Raw genomic sequence first — 14,637 nt, 5'->3', positions numbered from 1 at the left:
CAGTAAATAGTTTTTCGACATTTTCGGTCGCAGCGGTGCAAGCCTTGGTGGAGGCATCAATAGTGGCAGTGGCTGAGCTGAGGGAGGCTTCATGAGCTTTAGAGAAAGCATCAACAATCTTCTGAATAGCAGCTTCATAAATGGTAGATTGTGATTAAGAAGAGGGGGAAGCAATGAGCGAATCAATCTTCTCGTGAAGCTCCTTGAGATGCTTTTTGGTGACAGGAGCATCGTTATCATCGTCACTTTGCACCTGATACGGAATGTAATAGACCGAATCAAATGTCATGTCCTCCCCACCTTGAAAGGTTCTTCATCCTTTGCGGACTGAGCAGGAGATGAGGGTGGAGGGGATGGTGGAGGCTCGGTTGTGGAAGTAGGTTCGAGTTTTGATGTGTGTTCGGTAGTGGGAGTGGTTTCGGTTGCTTTAGTAGGAGCCCTCGTATCAGATACGTTGGTTCTTACTTCAGCGGGTGTTGTGGTAGCTTCAGTGAAAATAGGAGGGTAAATTGGGATAGAGGTAGGAGTTATTTGAGTGGTGGAGGTTATGGGGGGAATGGAAATAGGAATGGTGATTGGTGGAGAAGAGACAGGTGAACTGGAAAAATGTACTTCTGGGGTAGGCGATCGTCGGAGTCTGAATTTTCATCCTCAGATTCGCTTGAGGAGGAAGCAAGTATCAGCTTTTGCCTAGGTTGTGTTTTCCTCTTCTTCAGTGGAGGAGATTGAGCAGCCTTGGTGGGTTTTCGTTTCTTCGGAGAAGGGCCTTTTGCTCCCTTGCCAACTTGCTTGTCTTTGCCCTTTTCATTTTTCTTTCCCCTTGGAGCGGGCTTATTAGCTTCGTGGATGGATTTGATCATCTCAGGAGTGAGCTCTCTAGGACCAGAGCGACGAAACTCCTTGTAAGTGCGGATGATACGGCTTCCGGTAGGAACATCTCCAAACATTGACTTAGGGATGGAGCCAATAAACTGAAATTTTGATGCATCGGAGACTATTATCTTCGTGGTATGAAAAGTACCTATCGAAGAGAGTGGATAATCAGCAACAACGGGGACGTGATACTTGTCCATCACCCATTTTGTGACAAGAGTCCAGAAGCGAGCGTAGGAAATCTCTGAGTGTCGAGATGTGGAGGCAAGACTCTGAATCAACTACTGCCATAACACCGACCCATAGTTGAGGTTGATACCGTTGTATACCCCATAAAGAATCGTGATGAACAGACGACTCGCTCCGTCTGAACCGGCACTGCGTTCCGATAACCCCTTGAATAACACGGTAAATAACCCATTCCATTGAGGAGGCAAGCACGATTTCTTGAACTTGGTGACCGTCGTCAGAACCTTTGTGTACCCTATGTTATAGAACATGGAAAACAAGTGACCCATTGGAATGGATTCAGGGTTAACCCTAGATGAATCAGGTTCAAACCCTAAAAGCGAATAGAATCGCTACTTGGAGATGGATGCTTTGTGATCAAGAATGTCGAAGAAAATTCTATCGACAGACTTATCATAATGAGCAGTAGCAAAGATTTGGGATAAACATTCCATAGGAACAGCTTCAGCTTTGGTGAGAGCGGGAGCAAGCGGCGAGTATTCGAGGCATTCGATGATCGGGAACATGAAGGCATCATAAACATGTGGAGTAAGATTGATGATCAGACTCTTTTGAGGACGAATCGGCATGATGTGGGAAGTGGCATGAACAGAAGATAAATACACCATTGAAGTGAAGAAGTTGGGAGAGATGATGAACAGTAGAATACTGAAAGCGTTTCTTGCTCTCTGAATTTTGGGTGCAGTACAGAGGTAAAATAATGGTCGAAGTTACCTTTTATACTGTGGCGAAAGGAGAGAGAGAAGAATCTGTTCCCAAATCTTCGAAGGAAATACGAAGGGTTTTTCGGAGGTGATTGATGCGTGACAGTTGGTAGCCCCGATGATTACGCAGGAGAGAGAAGAACTGTCATTCAAGCGCCTTCCTATCAGACGCTGTTTTTTAAAAAATGGTTCCACTTCGCACACCTGTCATTCAAGCGCCGTTTGAAAATCAAAGCGATTGGACTCCCGCCTGATTCAGCATCTTATCCCTTTAGAGGGAACGCCATCTTAAAGCAAAATGACCACGTGTAATAATGTGAGCCACACCTCTTTCAAAAAAATAGCATTGTAAGTAATGAAACCAGAATTATGGAAAATCAAAAAGATTTTTGTGCTTAGTGTGTAAAAGAAAAAGAAATAAAGCAACACATATGTGGGAAATTGTGATGTCAACAAAGACACAAAACAATAGATCTCGAGCATGAATCGCTTCCTTCAAAGTCAAGAGAGACCTTAAAGTGTTTGTTTGGTTTCCCGTTGAATAACGATCAAACACTTATTGAGAAGTGTTGAAAGGCTTCTTTTAGTCAGTCTAATTTGGGTGGCTTTCGATTCAGTTTAGAATTCCTGATCTTGACATAAGACATAAATCTACCGAAGTACTTGTGAGACCAATGTAGTCTTTTGAACAAGTAGGTTTGAAAAGAGTCTAAGTGGCATCGTGAAAATATTTTATGTGAAATCTCAAAGAAAAATAAAACTAGATTCCAAGGGAAGAAATGTTATGGGATTTAACAATTTCATAGGAATCACACAAAAAGAAATCAGAGATTTCATCTTACATCCCATTGGATAAGTTCGTCAATTCGTTTGTGAATGCTAGAACAAAGTTGATTGTTCACCGTCAATGCATAGTAGGTATTGAATTGTGGATTTCACTTAGCACGTAGTGGCACGAAGCTAAGATCATGATTACAGAAATTATGAAACCATAAACCTTAGTGGTAATTTTTGAGAGTCTCAAGGGTTACGTTTATGAAGCGAATGAGATGGAGAAAAGTAGTGTAGATGGTGTAAAGAAACCAAAGTACCTCTGCCATTAAAATAAGGACCAAGCAGAAAACTCTTATCTCATGTGAGAACAGAGTAAGGTAGCTCATGATTAGAATAAATATAAAAGCCTAATTTGGAAGACAAGGTTTGTATATATCAAGTCAGTAAGGCTATTATTCAGAATCGGGTGAGGCTTTGGACACATACAACAGCATGCTTCTAGAGACACTTACCTATGAAAGAATTTCCACACAAATAGCCACACAAAAATAAGAGATCAAAAAAAATATCGTACAAATAAAAAAAAATAAAAAAAAATTTGGAGTTTTTGATTTTTAAAAAAATAAGAAAAAGATTTTGGAATTTTTGATTTAAAGAGACAAAGAAAAAAAAATGAGAAAAAAAATGTGGAGCCGAACCTGAGCGTTCGGTCTATTTCGGTTGAAAAAAATAAATTTGAAAAAGAAAAGAACTTTGAAAATAAGAGAACTTTGAAAACAAAAAAAAAACTTTGAAAATAAGAGAGATGAAATTTGAAAAAGATACAAAAGGTTTATAGCCAAAGAAACTACCTTTGAGTGATAAGCGAAGATAAGAGAATAGGACCGAACCCGAGCGTTCGGTTCATTTCGGCACACACGTGAACCGAACCCGAACGTTCGGTTCATTTCGCTTCCAACTTTTACTTTTGAAAACTAGTTTTTGGCACTGACTCTGATTCCATCATTCCTAGCCCTTGTAAAATTTTATTGAAACTCGCTTCAGGAAGAGCTTTGGTGAAGATATCGGCTAGTTGATCAGTGGTTCCAACAAAGTGAATTTCGACGTTTCCATCTTCCACATGATCCTTTATAAAGTGATACCTCAGTGCTATATGCTTGGTCCTGGAGTGATGCACTGGTTTATGACAAATCCTAATTGCACTTTCTGAATCGCAATATAGTGGGATCTTTTTCATATTGAGTCCATAATCACGGAGCTGGCTTTGGATCCAAATCACTTGAGATGTACAGGAGGCAATTGCAATGTACTCTGCTTCGGCTGTAGACAGAGAAACACATGTTTGTTTCTTTGATTGCCAGCTAACAGCATATGTGGTTCACGAGGATTCGCTTGAAACCTAGCACAATAACACACACAGAACATTATATCAGGCCTGCTAGTAGTGAGGTACATTAAGGACCCAGTCATCTGGCGGTATAACGTTATATCGACTGTCGGTTTTTCCAAGGATGGTGTGAGCTTGGTGCCAAACGCCATTGGAACTTTCACCTTTGAGTCTCCCATCATGCCAAATTTAGCAAGAAGAGTCTTGGTGTATGCTTCCTGGTTGATAAAGATGCCTTCGGGTCCCTGTCTAGTATTTAAACCAAGGAAAAAGTTAATCGGACCCATTGAGCTCATTTAAAATTTAGTCTCCATTAGCTTTCTGAATTCAGTTGTTAAGCTAGGATTCGTTGAGCCAAAGATGATATCATCGACATAGATTTGAACTATCATAAGGTGGTTACCTTCCTTCTTACGAAAGAAGGTTGGGTCAACCGAATCTTGCTTGAATTTTGACATCTTTTAGAACTTAGTTAGTGTCTCATACCATGCCCTAGGCACTTGTTTCAGACCATAAATTGCCTTGTCTAGAATGTAACAGTGATTTGCATGCTTTTCATTCACAAAACCTGTAGGTTGCTCCACATAGACCGTTTCTTCAAGTTCTCCATTCAGAAAGGCGCATTTTACGTGCATTTGGTAGACCTCGAAGTTCTTGTGTGCAGCATAGGCCAGAAATATTCGAACAGATTCCAGCCTAGCTACCAGAGCAAAAGTTTCTTCGTAATCAATTCCTTCTTCCTTGCAGTATCCTTTTACCACGAGACGAGCTTTGTTTCGTATTACATTGCCTTCCTTGTCCATTTTGTTTCTGAAAACCCATTTGAGACCTACAACTGAGACATCTTTAGGAGTTGGAATAAGGCGCCAAACCTTGTTTCTTTCAAACTCATTAAGTTCATCTTGCATAGCTTGTACCCAATCGGAATGATCAAGAGCTGTGTTAACAGTCTTAGGCTCAATTTTGGATACGAAAGAATTATACATGCAGAACTCTACTTTGGAGAATAGAGATGATTGCTTTACCTTCAGTTGAGATCGGTTCAAGACCTTTTCAGAGACATTACTCACTATCTGAGATACAGGATGATCTCTGGTCCATTTAATAATAGGAGGACAATTTGGATCATAAGATGGATCCAATTCAGCGTTGACCATTTCTTCCATTTCAGATTGACTGTCGTCATCGTAAAACATGTTGGAATTCTCCCCCTCGACTGATGAATCTCTTTGGTATTCAGGTTGGTTCATACCTTCGGGTGCAACAGAACTCTCAGGTGTGGCTGGACTTTCTGGTGCTACAAGACTTTCGGGTGTAGCAGAGCTTTCGGGTGCTACAGGACTTTCGGGTGTAACAGGAATAGAATTCTCCCCCTGAAAGTGTGAGTTCGGTTGATTTGAAGGATATGGATTCTCCCCCTCTACTGAAGTACCTTGCTGAGGAGGTTCGTTTGGAACTTGTTCTCCTTTACCCATTTGTTTGGCTGCATCTTCAAAGATTTGCTTTAGATGGTCGATGTTGTTGTCTGCTGCCTTGGCTTCCGAGACAGTAGCTTTCTCAGGTTCATCGAATAATTCCACAAACTGATCAAACAAATTGGCAATGGTGGCCGTGACCTGACCTGTTTGAGAGAAAATCTCTCCAATTGCTTCTTCAGTAGCCTTTAGCTTCTTGACGTAGTTATCATCAAAAGTCACATAATATGTTTCTTCGATCTTCCTAGAACGCTTATTTAAGACCCGGTATGCTTTTGAAGTAATAGAATATCCCAGAAAAATTCCTTCATCAGCTTTAACGTCAAACTTGTTACGATGTTCTTTGGAGTTGAAGATGAAACATCTTGAGCCGAACACATGGAAGAATTTTACGTTCGGCTTCCTGTTATTGATGATCTCATAAGGAGTAAGAGTGAAACGCTTGTTGAGATAAGACATGTTCTGCGTAAAACATGCTGCAGCAATATCATCAGCCCATAAATATAAAGGAAGAGAAGCAAAACTTAGCATAGTTCGGGCCGCCTCACACAAGGATCGGTTTTGTCTTTCGACAATTTCGTTCTGTTGAGGCGTGTAGGGGGCTGATAAGTTGTGACTGGTTCCTTTTTCTGCCAAAAAGTCTTCAAATTCTTTGTTCTTGAACTCCAGTCCATTGTCGCTCCTAATGTTGTGAACGACTTTTCTCAGTTGCACTTCAACCTGCTTGATGAACATCTTTAGCTTAGGAGTAGCCTCAGATTTTTGCTTCAGAAAGAACACCCATGTAAAACGTGAGAAATCATCAACAATAACAAAAATATACTTGCTGCCACCAATGCTTTCGATTGATGATGGACCACACAAGTCAATGTGAAGCAACTCTAGTGGTTCAACAACTTTTGTGTTTATGATTGATGGGTGACTTTGACGACATTGTTTCCCCATTTCACATGCATCGCACAAGTGTTCTCGATCAAACTTGAGCAATGGAAGACCCCGAACATGACCTCCGGTGACAAGCTTGTTGATGTCTTTGAAGTTGACATGTGAGAGCCTTCGGTGCCACAACCAGCTTTCGTCAGAATGAGCTTTGGACAAAAGACATATAGTTGGATTTCCTTTGATTGGTTTGAGATTGAGAGGAAACATTTCGCCTTTTTGGTCTGATTTGAGAATGACCTTGTTGGATTTCTTCTCTATAATCTCTGAACCTTCGTCGTCGAATGAAACCTTGAGACCGGTACCGCCCACCAGTTAAGATACACTGATGAGATTGTGCTGCAACCCTTCAACGTACGCCACCTTTCTTATTGTAAAGTCTCCATTGGTTATCATCCCATAACCCTTTATCATTCCATAAGAGTTGTTACCGAACTTGACATTCCCAGCATTTTGAAGAGATCGAAACTCCCTTAGCTCTTCCTTCCTTCCTGTCATGTCACGTGAGCAGCCACTGTCAATGTACCATTCTTCGTCGAACTGCTCATCACTTATAACCTGCAAAAATTAAGCAGATTTAGGAATCCAAAGTTTCTTGGGTCCACGTGAGCCTTTCACAAGAACAGGAATAGTAAGAGAAACATCAACAAGATATGTTCTTTTTATTAATGTTGTTTCATCTTTCCTCTTAATAGTGAAAACTTTGATTTCGTTAGTGTTAGTTACAGACGTTTTGGTTTCAGATTTTGGTGTTTGGGCATTAGTCTGCTTTCGGTCTTCCTGGATTGAGGAAATCTTCGATTTTCCTTTCAAGTGTGTTGATAATTTTGAATTTTGTGCAGGAACAGAATTGGGTTTAGAAAAGAATTAAGAATGAGAGGAATCAGAACGAGTGAATTTAGACTGGGAGTTTTTCTTGACTTTAGGTTCTAAATGACCCTTTTGTTTTTGGTCATTTGAGGGACCGAACCAGGACCTTCGGTAGCTTTTGCCTTCGGGACCGAACCTATCCTTTCGGTTGCTGTTGCTCTCGGGACCGAACCTGTCCTTTCGGTTCTGTTCCTCATGCGTCCTGAAAGTCTTTTTCTCTGACTTTGAATTTTTATCAGGATAAGAGAAATGAGTGTTTTGAGAGCACCAAAACTGCTTTCGCTCTGAGAGATTCTTTTTGTATCTTAGGTTTCTTTGTTGCTTTTGATTTTTCACCTGTTTCGGTTGTCTATGGATATTAGCCTTTTGTTTTAGTTTCTTGACAGCCGGTTCACTCTTCATAGATGAGGTTTCGCTTATGGAGGTGACTTCTTTTACAGGTATTTCTTTTGTGCCGCTTGTACTTGACACGTCAAAATTGTCAGGCTTATTCAGCGGCTCTGGTACATATCTTCCTTCGGTTTTCCAGGACGTTCGCTCTGACAGACCGACTATTTCGTCTGCATTATCTATAGGAGCTGACCAGAAGAACTCATCACAGCCAGCTGCGTTATCTTCGTTCACTATGGCAGTGAGTTCGGCTGTTTGATGTTCGGTTACTCCTGTTACTTTATATACCTGATTTGGAATAGCTCTCACCTTCTGAAACACAAGAGCTTTTTCTTTGAGGGTCGGGGACTTATTTTTGGACAAACGAGCGAATTCCACTGAATTTTCAGAAATTAGGATTTTTGTGATTTTCGGGTTCACTCATATCATCGTCCTCATTAAGTTCAACCTCTACATAAATTTCACTCATATCATCGTCCTCATTAAGTTCATATGCGTTTTCAACATTAATTTTATTTTTTGAACATAAATTGGCACTCAATGAGTCGAATTTTTGTATGGTTTCGGTCCTTAGTTTCAGCTTATCGTTTTCATCCAAAAGATTTTTCAGCATGTCCTTATGGTCTTTGGACTTTATAAAAGATTCTATTTTGTCCAGACCGTACATATAAGTAGGATTCACATCATCAGACGATACAACACTTTCACAGTTGTATGCTTCAGCATCGATTTCATCCTCCTTAAACTCAAGGAAGGGTAAAATCATGCGATGTATTTTCTGCCCTATTTCACAGTTCAGATGCAGTTGAGTAATGTTAGCACAAAGTCTTTTAGCAATCAAACAAAAACCATTTCTTTGTTTTAAAAGTTTCAAATTGGCTCTTTGCAAATAAATGTTTTCCTCCTTAGACTTAATCATCTCCGACTCCTTCTGCTCAATCCACATCCTTCGCTCCTCACTCTTGGATGACACCCTGCTTATTTGGTCAGTTAGGTTAGAATTGGTGACCCGTGTTTGAGTTAAACAACTATCCAGATTTGAGATTCTTGAATTTAAGTTATTTAATTCCTTTTCATATGATTTCTGCGGAATTTTGAACGAAATAAAAAGACATTGTACCTTCTTGATCAATTCATCAAGTTCATTGATCTGCACACTGAGAGGTTTTGCTGTGAAGCATAAGTCCTCTCGCTCCTTGGTGTCCTCATTTCCACCATCTGTATTGTATCCCCTCATGTGAGATACGTCAGTCACCATCAGACACTTTCCACTGCTTTCACCGCCTCTTGCTACATACACTTTTCCATGAGAAGGCTTTCTCACCTCATCATCTTCTGAGTCGGTCGACCACACTTTTATGCCACCGAACTCGTCATCCTCTGCCGAACCCTGTACAATAAGAGCATTCATAGAAGGATTAGTAGCAGCTTTCTTTCTCTTAATCTCTTCTAGCTTTTTCATCAAGATTGCTTCTTCATCTTTCTCCTCATCTTTCTCTGCCATTTTCTTCAAAACACAATCTTTAGCATAATGATTCTTTCCTCCACAGTAATAGCAGTTGACACCAGAATCTGCTTCAACCTTCACCTCTTTCTTTGGTTCTTCAGTCTTCAGCTCCTCCCTTACTTTTTCCGAACTGTAGCTTCCCTGCCAATTTCTGTTTTTATTGGTAGGAAACTTCTTCTTCATGAATCTCTTGGGATTGGACACCATCATAGCATAATCTTCTGAAGTTAGATCGTAGTCCTCCAGGTTTAGATCTTCATCTTCAACTACATTCTTTCTTTTAGACAGGAGGGCCAAGGACCCCAAATTTGACACCACACTCTTCTCTTGCATCACTATCTTTTCTTGGGATTTCAGAATTCCCACCAGTTTCGCCAGCGAATATGACTTGAACTGCTCGTGAGCTTTAACTGTAGACACAACAGCTCTTCATTCAGATCTTAAGCCATTCAGAAAGGTGACCTTCTGTTCAATCAGCTTCCTTTCGATATCATGTTTGATCATCTTGCTGAGAAGATGATTGAAGCGATCAAACGTCTGTGTAACAAACTCATCGGAGTTTTGATTGAACTCACCAAACTCAAACAAAAGCAAGGTCTGAATTGAGTGTTCCAAATCTTCATCTATTGAATACAGCTCTTGCAGCCGATCCCAGATTTCTTTAGCTGTACTGTAGGAACTCACTAACCTAAACATGTCAGACTGAAGAGTGAATCGGATCAGTCTCAATGCTTTGATGTTGCACTGAAACTTCTCTTTTTCGTCTTGAGCAATGTCTTTCACATCGTTTAACAGATCATTATACTCTTTCTGAGTTTTAATAATTCTGGATGTTCCTGAATTAGCAAATGGTCCAGACACAATGGCTTCCCATATGAGATACCCATTATCTTCAGATCCGATGACGTAGTCTTCGAAATGATGCACCCAAACCTTGTAATCTTGAGTGTAAAGAATTGGAATTTTTGTTGTAGATCCAATACTGTTTGAGATATTGATAGGATTAGATTTGGAATCGTCCATGCTTGATCGTTTAACCTATTGCAAGATCAGACTTGTAATATGTAATATTAGGGTAAAACGAATAAATAATGAGATACGTCAATTATGGAGTGACGACTCAATAAATATCAGTTAATGCGGAACAAACCCTAATCACTTCTTTCACAGAAGAGATGTGTATGAATTACACAGCCTCCTGCTCTGATACCATTTGTAACATCCCCCTCTGGCACGTATCATAATATTGTCCGCTTTGGGCCACTCGGCACGAGGACTTCCCAGGGGGTCACCTATCCTGGTATTACTCCCGCCCGAGCATGCTTAACTGCAGAGTTCTATGGGATCTGCTGCCCTCACGGCTTTAAAACACGTTGTGTTAGGGAAGGTATCCACACCCCTTATAAGGAATGCTTAGTTCTCCTTCCCGGCCGATGTGGGATTATATCTAACCCACTTTCACCCCCCATTATAGGGTTCGACGTTCCCGTCGAACACATCAACCCATGCCCTGGCTCTGATACCAATTTATAAGTTTATTAAACTTTTGATCGATTAGATCCTATAACAGGCGAAACAAGAAAGTAATAACAGTAAGATAAAAACACAAGAATGGATCTGAAAGAGTCGAATGACTCAATTAACTCAATCCTCAGCAGAGCTCGATGAATAACTTCCGCTGTAGAGGATATTAGGGTTACAAAAGATAAGAACTGTGAACGCTATGAAAAACTCTATCAAAATCTTACGTTCAAGAATGCATGCAAGCATCTATAAATAATAAACCCTACAAAATAACTCACGGATGGACAGACCCATACCGGAGACTAAACTGGACTAGCTAAGGAGCCCAAGACGCAACACTAACTGGACCTAACAGGATGCCGTAAACACACCATAAAGTTATTAAGGTAGGGAAAGCCCTTTGCCAATTTGATCGATACAAAATTCCTATACAAAATTGTGTTGTCCCTGGCTCAAGTTATACTTGAGATCTGCGAGGCTCACATCATCCTCTACTTATACTCTATGATTGATGTGTCAGTTAACCACACAAGCACCATCAACATGTTATAAAGAGAATGTGCAATTTTTATGCATAACATAAGATTCACTTTAAATTAAATAAAACGGGATTTCGTTTGATACTTATATTTATAATACTTTTAGATTAACAATTATCACTATCAAACCTTTTCGGTAAATCCATTATCAAAATGAAATGGGTTGGTGAGGGTGGTAAGAGCGGAGCATATTAAAAACCAACCTCATTAGGAATGATAGAGACCTCCTTAAACCCCTACATCACAACGGGTGAGCCTAGTCATGGTAAGACTAACAATGTCAATATTTAAAACATGTGAGGACCCAAGTTGTAACTTTCTTGTACATATAGTAGATACAATTGTAATACATATATATATATATATATATATATATATATATATATATATAAAGAGGTAAATTTAAGACACTTTAGTTGTCTAATATTAATTCTAATTAATTATGATGACACAATGCAGTAATTTATAAATCAGGAGGGGTAATAATCAAATTTATAAATCTCTATTATAAATAATATGAAATATTTAGATTCACTATTTAAATAATAAATAATTAAATTCAAATAATCATATTTTAATAATATTTAATGATTTTCCAGATTTAAAACATTTTATATTGGGCATCTAACCATATTAAAAATAATCTTCAAGATTGAAAAAGGGAAACCCTAATCCGAACTGGTCACATCGTGACCATAATACTGTCACGTCATGACCTACGACAAAGGGTTTCTTAGTTTCAAATTTTTCTTCTTCCATTCAATTTCTAACAAGTATTTATAAAAAAACATAGATTAAGGGTGAATGAAATTATGACCCAATGACTTTGATATCACTGTTAGGTTTTCTATGCATCAAGTACACTATAAACTAGGTAGCATAAAAATCAAAACTATGATATACCAAAGTGCACACACAACCTATGGATCTATGGTTTCATACTAATTACATATACCCTAAAAAGTGAAAATACAAAGGAAGAATTACATACCTCTTTCTCAGCTAAATACCTTAGTGCTTGAACTCTCGTTCATGCTACCTTGTTTGTATTATCAGGACCCAAACTAGAATCCCTCTCTTGGTTCACACATAATGAACTCAAAAGAGTAGAATCAAAAATAACTAGGAGGTGAGAACCTATAAGGATAGTGCATCCATAAGTAGGGAGAAAGAAGTCGCAAAAATCAAGCCATGAATGAGATTCCCTTTATATTAAGGGAATTTTCATCAAGCCTATGTGGGATGGATAACCCTATAAATGAAATTCCCTTTATATTAAGGGAATTTTCATCTACCTCCCTTCTTTCTAGGGTTCTAGAATATTCCTGATTAATCACCTATTGATTAATTGATATTCAACCATTCTTTTAATTAAATTGTTAAATAATTCTCAAATTGTTTTCTATGGGATGACACATTTCTTCATCATCGGAGCCTGATGACCAAATCTAGTAAATACCTTATCTTTCCTCTTCACCTTTCTCCATGATAGAAATATTCTTCATCTTCACTCTCAACTTCTCTATCTTCATCACACAGCATGCTTCATCCTTAACTTTCTCATGTTTCTCTACTTTCTTCTTCAACATACAGTCTCTAACAAGATGATTCTTTCCATTACAGTAGTTACAATCATATCCAAAGTCTCCAACTAACTTCTTGTTATATGAAGATTCATTTGAAGAATTGAATTTCTTAGTACCATCACCATTTTTGCTGTGATATCCTAAACATGAATTCGATGAATTTTTCTGATAAGTATTGTTTTTTGAAATTCCCTTTCATTTACTTTTTGTAAAATTTATTTGCATTGTTATTTGAGAAGTAAGCCGCTGCTTCATCACTAAAATTAACAATAACTCCTTCTTTACCATTCTCTTTTTCCTCATTGACAGATACTAGTTCAATGGTCCTCTAGTTCAATGGTCCTCTAAATGTAGTTTTATCTTTATCATCTGCAATTTCCTTGATATCAGCTTTATGTGATTCAATAAAATTGTATAGCATCGATAATGATAATGAATCAAAATTATCATGAGTCTTAATCAATAAGAAAATGTTCCTACATTCTTTTCTTAAACCTTAAATAAAAGCAATGTTAAATTCCAACTCTATTCCAACAACCTTGTACTTTGAGCATTTATAGATCAAGTCATTTAATCGATCATAATATTGCTCAATTGAATCATTCTCTTCTATTTAAATCCAGATAACTCTAACCAACATTGGGATATAAAACATTTCTTTGTTCTCTCAGTTCCCTGAAATTTCTCTTTTAGTTTGTTCCAGATCTATTGTGAAGTGTTACAACCACGAATTTAATTTGTAAACCATAGGTGGCAATCCATCTCTCAGTTCTCTCATATACCTTCTATCATTTTCTTCTTACTCGATTTTCATGACAATCATACTTTCATTTTGTGTAGTGGTTCTAATAGTCTCAACAAATGTTGGACGATATGGACCTTTATTGATTGAACGCCACAAATATTCATTATATCTACTCGGATAATTTTCCACACGATCTGACCAATGATCATGGTATTCTGGAAGAAGCATTGGTGTTCTTGTTGAAGATCCAAGTATATTAGCGTAGTTCACCATGGTGTTTATGTTCAGATTAACCATCAAAATGAGAGGAAATGAATATGAAAGAAATATATGATTGAAATGAATATTAGATTGTTATCCTAATTGCACAATCGATTGATCTTAAACAATGTTCGAATAAAATAGAATTTCAATTGCGGAAAAGTTGATTTCAAAAACAATTGAATCAACGATTGAAATCTGAAAGAAAATTCTCTAACAAGTTGATGATGCCTTCTATGATACCACTTGATGAGTTTAGGGTTCAATAAAGTATCAAGTTCAGTAAAAGAATGCACACAAGATGTAAATAAATATGTTTCGGCTCAAATTTAGTCTGGAAGTAGTAGAGAGTAGATGCTCGAAAGGTATGAAGAGTGAATTACATACAAATACCTAGACTATAACACTAGTTATAGTGCTATCACATACTACAAAATCTACAATGTGACTTTCACTTCAAAGAAAATATGTAAAAGTACATGTTGAAATACATAGATATATTGAAGGGGCGTACCCTTCGATGTAGATAACAACCCTTCGCTAAGATATATAATATAAGCACACATTGAAGTTTTCGACATACACCATAAACATAAGTCTGAGTTCTCATATATCATCCTTTTGATTTATGTTGGTGATATGTTGGTAAGTGGGTATGACATATGAAAGATCTTGCATGCTCAAGAGTCATTAATATAATATTTCTAATTAAAATATGATACTGATGGGCCACACAAACAACAATTTGATATAATTAATTACTTATTACAAATTTATTTAATAAATATTCAATAAAGTCTTATAATTAATTGGA

Source organism: Lactuca serriola, chromosome 3 (genome assembly GCF_051521515.1).
Source record: "Lactuca serriola cultivar US96UC23 chromosome 3, Lser_US96UC23_V15, whole genome shotgun sequence".
NCBI lineage: Eukaryota > Viridiplantae > Streptophyta > Magnoliopsida > Asterales > Asteraceae > Lactuca > Lactuca serriola.
The sequence above is the reverse complement of the archived record's forward strand: the minus strand, read 5'-3'. Positions refer to the sequence as shown.